Consider the following 8,994-nt stretch of genomic DNA (forward strand, 5'->3'; position numbering starts at 1 on the left):
ATGGTTTTGGTGACCAACTACAAATTTGGTCTCGAAAGGTCACATTTTAGTGACCAAAAAATAAGTTGGTCGCGGAAGATAAAAAATAAGTTGGTTATGGAATTGGCGACCAAAATTTTAGTCGCCAAAAACTTATTTTCTCCGACAAAAAATATTTTAGTTGCCGTATATTGAGTTTTGGCTACTAAAACAATTTAGTCGCTGAATGGAAAATAATTTTTTTTTTCTTTGGCGACCAAAAATTTGGTCGGCAAAAACTTATTTTCAGCAACCAAAAAAAAATTAGTCGCCAAATTAGTACTTTTAGCGACTAATATTTTAGTCGCCGTTGATTGAGATTTGGCGACTAAAAAAGTTTGTCGGCGAAGGTACCTTTTTGTGACTAATCTGGTCTTTTAGTCACCAAAAGTTTGGGAGGGAAATTTGAAATGTGGAGCCAAGAATTGAAATTTTTTTGCGACAAAAAACTTTGGTCGCCGATTGTAAAACGACGTCGTTTTGCACCAGGAAAATAGAAAAAAAAAAAAAACCTAATCTCCACTCTGTCTCTAGCTCGCTCTCTGTGTCTCTCTATGTTGGTCTACCCTCTCCCTCTCTCTGTGTTCTCTCTATCAATCGGTGCCCAGTTTCTCTACCTCACCGAAGCCCCTCACCATCATTGCTCACGTCCGTCGCACATCGCCACCGCCGCAAATCACCATCGCCCTCTGTTTTCCTCTCCTTTCATCGTTGGCCCTCTTCCTCCCTATAGCTAGAGTTGCTCTCTCTCTCTCTCTCGTCACTCTTTCACTCCCAATCGGCAATGAAACCCTAGCCACAATGTCCATTCACTTTGTCCCTTGTTCTACCTCCGCCACCAGTTTCGATGCCTCCCTTCTTGCATTGCCACTTGTGACCGCCAGTCCAGGTATGATTTGTGTTCTTTTAATTTTGTTTTGTTTTCTTTTCCCCCCAAAAAACAGAGAGAGTAAGAGAGAAAAATGAGCGAGAGAGACTTCAGACATTAGAGAGAGAGAGAGACTTCAGGTGATAGAGAGAGAGAGAGAGAGAGAGAGAGAGAGAGACCATATGGAAAAGCGAAGGATCTGAGTGATGGAGTATGTATCTACATGTTTGTTTGTGTGTATATCAATGGCTAAATCTCCATGGAGGTTTCCCAAAATGTTAGCTTTTGCTTTTTGTGTACTATTTATTGTGAAATTCATGGAGTTTTTGGGTTTTATTATGAGAGTAGGCTACTAGTTGGTTAATCTGTATGATTTCTATGATATATGTGTGTGTGTGTGTGTGTGTGTGTTCAATGATTACTTTGTGTTTGATAGACCATGGTCTTGTTGGGTATACAAAACTTGTGCACAGAAGCTATTTGAGGATTTGTCAAAGAGACTAATACTTCATTGGCTCCAAGGTTTGACATAGATATAAATTTTGATGTGGTATATGATTTGTTTGTTAGTATCTCTCCATATGACATAGATAAATTTATTTTATTTGAATACCGCCTCACCTGTAATAGATTTAAAAAAATTAATTTGAGTCTTAACTCCCCTGCTCTAAAACATATAATATCTCCCTCGAAAAAATGCTTAGTCATTGAGTCTTAACTCCCCTGCATCTTGTGGGGTCAAGGCCACCAGGTTGAAATTATCCTGTTAATTTGATTATCATTATTCATCAATCTATGGACTGATTGGGTTGCTCTATTCTTCAAAGCTTACCAAAACACAATTGTTAGATGATGATGGGTTGAATCAATAGCAAACCTGACCCTCTCTCTCTCGTGCTCAAGGAATTTTGTCAGTATCTATTTCATTTCTTACCTTTTCCTAACAAAGAATTTGTTTCTTCTCAATTTCTTTGTGCACATTCTGATGACATTTTAAGTAAATTTTCTGACATGGATTTAATTTTGACAATCTTGTTTGGATTTTGTAGACACACAGCACCAGTTCAATGCAAGGGAGAGTGATTGGGGCTTCACATGTTTTATGCCTCTAAGTAAACTTTATGATCCCTCTAGAGGGTTTCTTGTGAATGATACATGTGTTATTGAAGCTGATGTTGCTATTTGTAGGATCATCGATTACTGGACATCTTTTATAATATATATTTACTAGGGCATGCCCGTGCCTAAAGGCACGGTGAAACTATTATTGGAATGAAAATGTAATTGGAATAATTTTAAGATTTTAAACAAACAATAAAATGTAAGTCTCACAACACAGAAACATATAATAAAAATCAGACAAAATACGCCAACCAATGCTTTGCAATAGAAAAAATAATAAATTAATTAATTAAGCACACCAGTTCATGCTCTGCAATACAAAGAAAATGCCAAATAACAAATTAAGCACATCAACCAATATTCTACAATACAAAAAAAAAGGGCATATAACAAATTAAGCACGTCAATCAATGCTCCACAATAGAAAAAAATAACAAATTAATAAAGCACACCAGCCGTGCTTTGCAATTCAAAAAAAAATGATAAGAATTGTGCAATAAACAATTATTTTAAAAGATTAATAAGTACACAATCCAATCCTATATTAAAAGCAACACCCTTCTTGTTAAAAATATAAAAGAAATCAAAAATTCAAATTCAACAAAAAAAAGAAAATATGATTGCTAATTCAAGAGCATATTAGGAAGAAAAAAGAAAAAAGACTATATGACCGAGTGAATAATTCAAATGAATATTATATAACATACATCTAAACTTAGTTATAAATTGCACATGGATAAAAGGCTTTACAAAACTAAAATTCACATTGATAGGAAACTTTAAAAAATCTAGATCGTAGTTAGCATATGCACTCTTTTCACAAAAAATAAATATGATTTTCAAACTTGTTCTTTCTTAGAATTCGTAGGAGAGCCTCATCACTTTCCAAAAAGTCTTTGTATCAACTTCTATGTATCCCCAATGAGAAGCATGCACAACAATCTAGTAATTTATGAAAATAAAAAAGTTAGTATATTAGTAGAAGAAAATCTATATAAATATCAAAACACTCTTAGCATTTCTTTCTTGAAGAAATTGAAACTATAAATACAAAAGAAATAGAGGTAAAAAAAAATTTAAAATGTATGCATGTAAGAAAATGAGTAAAAAGAGTCAATATTACAGTTTGACATAGGTCTCCATCCATCAGAAAATAGCATTTTGTTATCAGGAAATTAGATAAAAAATAATGAAAAGGAAAGAAAATTGACTTCAACTTATAAGAAAGGTGTATTTTTTTTTTTGGTTCAAATAAATTAAAAAGAAAACAACTTACGTGACCAAAAATGGTAACATTGTCCATAATTAGAGGTTGAAGGTCAATGGTGTCTCAACCTGAAAGTGTCTGGTTATGTAAATTAGACAAAGATAACTGTAAGAAGGCAGAATGAGGTTTAATAATGTAGTTAACAACCTACTTTAAAAAGTTCATTTGTGCATGAATATGACAAATGGAGAAATTGAACTGCCTAAAGGCACGGTGTAAATTATGTTAGTATCAAAATGTAGTTCTAATTTATACGTATCATGTTGAAATTTGTAGAGTCTGTAGCATTTTTTGATTTTTGATAAATCACTGAAAAAATATAAAGACATATTATTCTTCGTAAAGAACTTTTAACAATTTTAGTAGCAAATTGGATAATAAAATATAAAAATTAATTTCAAAGAGAGGGTTACAATAAAGATGAGAAGAGCAAGTACATAAACAGAATGAAAAGGGAAGAATAAGAGCTATGTAAAGTACAGAATAAAAAGTATACTCGTGCGTAATGACACGATGTAGTTGAATACGAATGTAATTTATCAAAATGTAGTTGAATACAAATGTAATTTATCAAAATGTAGTTGAATACAAATGTAATTTATCGAAAAATGTACCAAAAACTTAAGACATTGAGAAATATAAAGAAGTTTCACTTCTTCCTCAAGCTCTCTAATGTGAACCTATATTAAGCAAATTTAAAGCAATGATTCAGATATATAGGACCATAAACACAATGCTTCATATACAAATTACCATATATGTAAATACAAAAATTAAATTAGAAGTGATTTTCTACTTTGAAGCACTCTTACTGCAATTGAAACCTTCTTAGATGCGTATCAATACCAAAAACAATTGAAAAAACTAACTCAATATATATATATATATATATATATATCCAAAAGAATCACGATAAACAAAATACATCTTTTAGAAATGAAGGAGCACCAAATCCAAAATTAGTAAGAGCACTTCTCAAAATAATAATAATAATCATAAAAATTATAAGAACATTACCCCAAAACAAAACCCACTGCTCACATCTGCTGTGCACCGCAACTCATTATCATTCTGCAAATCACCACTGAATAATGTCCCAAATAAAGCTTAAGTAAATACAAAAGTATTCAATAAATACCAAAAATATTTTGTCTAATTTGAAACTATGAGTAAAAATATGCCCATCTATTTTAGTTCCAGCTTAATGTTAACAGTCAGGTTAACCTTAATGTTCACATTAACCAATTTAAAGTTAACAATCCTCAACCCATTTGACTAACATGAAATAAAAATGGGTGCTAACATGAAACCAATTTTTTCCTTAACCCCAATTTGATTTGATAGAGGGCGAGACTTTGTTGATGATGGTGGGAATGATGGGATGGAAAAAAAAAAAAAAATAGAGTATCCAAATTTGTAAGGAAAAGATAAGTTAATTACTAATTCTATTCACAGATAAATTCAGCACTAACAAAGTATCCTAATTTCTAAAATTTTGGGCTGAGATCTAAGTACCAAAAATTAGAAAAGAAATTTTAAATCACAGTAAAGAAAAGGAATGACAATTGGTAATTATGATCAATGAGATTGCAAAAATAAAAAATGAATGAGAATGACTTTATCCCATCCAATTGGTCTTTTTTGACAATTGCTTTTCGTGTACAAAAAGCCTAAGTTCAAGTTGGATTTGTTTTTGTATAATTTATTTTTTTAATTCTGAACCATAATTTATTTGTTTAAGGTTTTAATCTTGTTTTGATTTTTTTTTTTAATGCATTCTCTCGGCTAAATTAATAATGTCCACTCTTAAAAGGATGCACATCATATTAATAAAAAAAAATTATTTATCAAAAAAAAAAAAAGGATGCACATCATTAGACAGTTATGAATTTTTATGATGAAAATTGCCAATGTTTGTGGTGTGTGTTAAAGTCAATTTGTGGTAAAATTATAAATTGCAAATTTATTGTGTGTGCACCAATAATTTTTTTTTTTTATATTTATGACAAAGTATGTTTTAGATGAGTTTAATCTCGGTTTTTTTTTTCTTCTTTTGTGAGTGTGTAAATTCCATTGAAACATTTTAACAAACACTTAATAAGCAAGGAAGATAGAATGGTTATCAAACATTTTAGTAACAACCAAACGATAATAAGGACACAACAACCATTCAATAGAGTAACTCAATACAATAGTCCCACGAATTCCTACTAAATCAAAGTAAATGGGTTTCGTGGAACCCAACTAACTCTTCATATATGTGTGTATATATACATAGATAATATATATGCATAAGAAAAATCAACAAAACCCATAAAAATATACCCAAAATCCTACATGCATCTAGAAAAAAAAAAGGGAAAATCCTTACAGTTTGATTTTGGAAAAAAAAATTGTAATCAATATATATATATATACACACAATAACCCCCATTTGATTTGATAGAGAGTGAGACTTTGTTGGTGATGGTGGGGATGATGGGATGAAAAAAAAAAAAAAACAGAGTATCCAAATTTGTAGGGTCACCCATAAGTTAATTAGTGATTCTATTCACAAATAAATTCAGGACTAACAAAGTATCGTAATTTCTAAAATTTTGGGCTGAGATCTAAGTACCGAAAATTAGAAAATAAATTTTAAATCACAGTAAGGAAAAGGAATGGGAATTGGCAATTATGATCAATGAGATTGCAAAAATAAAAAATGAATGAAAATGACTTTATCTCTATCCAATTGGTCATTGTTGACAATTGCTTTTCGTGTACAAAAAGCCTAAGTTCAAGTTTGATTTGTTTTTGTATAATTTATTTTTTTAATTTTGACCCATAATTTATTTGTTTAAGGTTTTAATCTTGTTTTGATTTTTTTTAATGCATTCTCTTGGCTAAATTAATAATGTCCACTCTTAAAAGGATGCACATCATATTAATAAAAAAAAATTATTTATCAAAAAAAAAAAAGGATGCACATCATTAGGCAGTTATGAATTTTTATGATGAAAATTGCCAATGTTTGTGGTGTGTGTTAAAGTCAATTTGTGGTAAAATTATAAATTGCAAATTTATTGTGTGTGCACCAATAAAAAAAATATTATTTTTATGACAAAGTATATTTCAGATGCAGTTTAATCTCGGTTTTTTTTCCTTCTTTTGTGTGTGTGTAAATTCCATTGAAACATTTTAACAAACACTTAATAAGCAAGGAAGATAAAATGGTTATCAAACATTTTAGTAACAACCAAACGATAATAAGGGCACAACAACCATTCAATAGCGTAACTCAATACAATAGTCTCACAAATTCCTACTAAATCAAAGTAAATGGGTTTCGTGGACCCCAACTAACTCTTCATATATGTGTGTATATATACATAGAAAATATATATGCATAAGAAAAATCAACAAAACCCATAAAAATAGACCCAAAATCCTACATGCATCTAGAAAAAAAAACAGAGGGAAAATCGTTACAGTTTGATTTTGGAAAAAAAAAATTGTAATCAATATATATATACACACAATAACCCCCATTTGATTTGATAGAGAGTGAGACTTTGTTGGTGATGGTGGGGATGATGGGATGAAAAAAAAAAAAAAAAAAAAAAACAGAGTATCCAAATTTGTAGGGTCACCCATAAGTTAATTAGTGATTCTATTCACAAATAAATTCAGCACTAACAAAGTATCCTAATTTCTAAAATTTTGGGCTGAGATCTAAGTACCGAAAATTGGAAAAGAAATTTTAAATCACAGTAAGGAAAAGGAATGGGTATTGGCAATTATGATCAATGAGATTGCAAAAATAAAAAATGAATGAGAATGACTTTATCTCTATCCAATTGGTTATTTTTGACAATTGCTTTTCGTGTACAAAAAGCCTAAGTTCAAGTTTGATTTGTTTTTGTATAATTTATTTTTTTAATTTTGACCCATAATTTATTTGTTTAAGGTTTCAATCTTGTTCTGATTTTTTTTTAATGCATTCTCTCGGCTAAATTAATAATGTCCACTCTTAAAACGATGCACATCATATTAATAAAATTTGTTTATTTATCAAAAAAGAAAAGGATACACATCATTAGACAGATATGAATTTTTATGATGAAAATTACCAATGTTTTGTGGTGTGTTAAATTCAATTTGTGGTAAAATTATAAATTGCAAATTTATTGTGCGTGCACCAGTAAAAAAAAAAAAATTATATTTATGACAAAGTATGTTTCAGATGAAGTTTAATTTCATTTTTTTTTTGTTTTTTCTTTTTTTTGTGTGTGTATAAATTCCATTGAAACATTTTAACAAACACTTAATAAGCAAGGAAGATAGAATGGTTATCAAACATTTTAGTAACAACCAAAGGATAATAAGGCCACAATTACCATTCAATAGAGTAACTTAATACAATAGTCCCACAAATTCCTCCTAAATCGAAGTAAATGGGTTTCGTGGAACCCAACTAACTCTTCATATATGTGTGTATATATACATAGATAATATATATGCATAAGAAAAATCAACAAAACCCATAAAAATATACCCAAAATCCTACATGCATCTACAAAAAAAATAAAGGGAAAATCCTCACTGTTTGATTTTGGGGAAAAAAAAAACTATAATCAATATATATACACACAATAACCCCCATTTGATTTGATTTGATAGAGAGTGAGACTTTGGTGGGGATGATGGGATGAAAAAAAAAAACAGAGTATCCAAATTTGTAGGGTCACCCATAAGTTAATTAGTGATTCTATTCACAGATAAATTCAGCACTAACAAAGTATCCTAATTTCTAAAATTTTGGGCTGAGATCTAAGTACCGAAAATTGGAAAAGAAATTTTAAATCACAGTACGAAAAATGAATGAGAATTGGCAATTATGATCAATGAGATTGCAAAAATAAAAAATGAATGAGAATGACTCTATCTTTATCCAATTGGTCATTTTTGACAAAAAGCCTAAGTTCAAGTTTGATTGGTTTTTGTATAATTTATTTGTTTAAGGTTTCAATCTTGTTCTGATTTTTTTTTAACGCATTCTCTCAGCTAAATTAATAATGTCCACTCTTAAAAGGATGCACATCATATTAATAAAATCTGTTTATTTATCAAAAAAAAAAAAAAATGGATGCACATCATTGGACAATTATGAATTTTTATGATGAAAATTACCAATGTTTGTGGTGTGTGTTAAAGTCAATTTATGGTAAAATTATAAATTGCAAATTTATTGTGTGTGCACCAGTAAAAAAAAAAAATTTATATTTATGACAAAGTATGTTTTAGATGAAGTTTAATTTCGGTTTTTTTTTTCTTTTTTCTTTTTTTGTGTGTGTGTAAATTCCATTGAAACATTTTAACAAACACTTAATAAGCAAGGAAGATAGAATGATCATCAAACATAAAAAAAATTGGCACAACAACCATTCAATAGAGTAACTCAATACAGCCCCACTACTAAAAATCAAAGTAGATGGGATTCGTGGAACCCAACTAACTCTTCATATATGTGTGTATATATATGTAAGAAAAATCATATATATATATATATATATATATTAAACTGGAACTTAGCCGAGAGAATGCATTAAAAAACAGAGGGAAAATCATTGTGAATGTATATATATTATTAACTCTTCTATTGTGTAAAAATCATTGTGTGTATGTATATATATTTGTAATGGGAAAAAATCAAACAGCTTGAAAGAGATATACTGGA

General features: G+C 29.7%; 1 long non-coding RNA gene across 1 annotated transcript; it reads right to left on the reverse strand.

The window, feature by feature from the left end:
• Positions 1–2,604: 2,604 nt before the first annotated feature.
• LOC114297708 (uncharacterized) lies at positions 2,605–4,361 on the reverse strand. Its single transcript, XR_014334767.1, has 3 exons — positions 4,293–4,361; positions 3,890–3,955; positions 2,605–2,950 (listed from the first exon to the last, which is right to left on the reverse strand). It is a non-coding gene; the product is annotated as an uncharacterized LOC114297708 (long non-coding RNA).
• Between the last annotated feature and the right edge of the window lie 4,633 nt (positions 4,362–8,994).

This window comes from Camellia sinensis, chromosome 7, assembly GCF_055761805.1.
Source record: "Camellia sinensis isolate YWXY chromosome 7, ASM5576180v1, whole genome shotgun sequence".
NCBI classification, from domain to species: domain Eukaryota; kingdom Viridiplantae; phylum Streptophyta; class Magnoliopsida; order Ericales; family Theaceae; genus Camellia; species Camellia sinensis.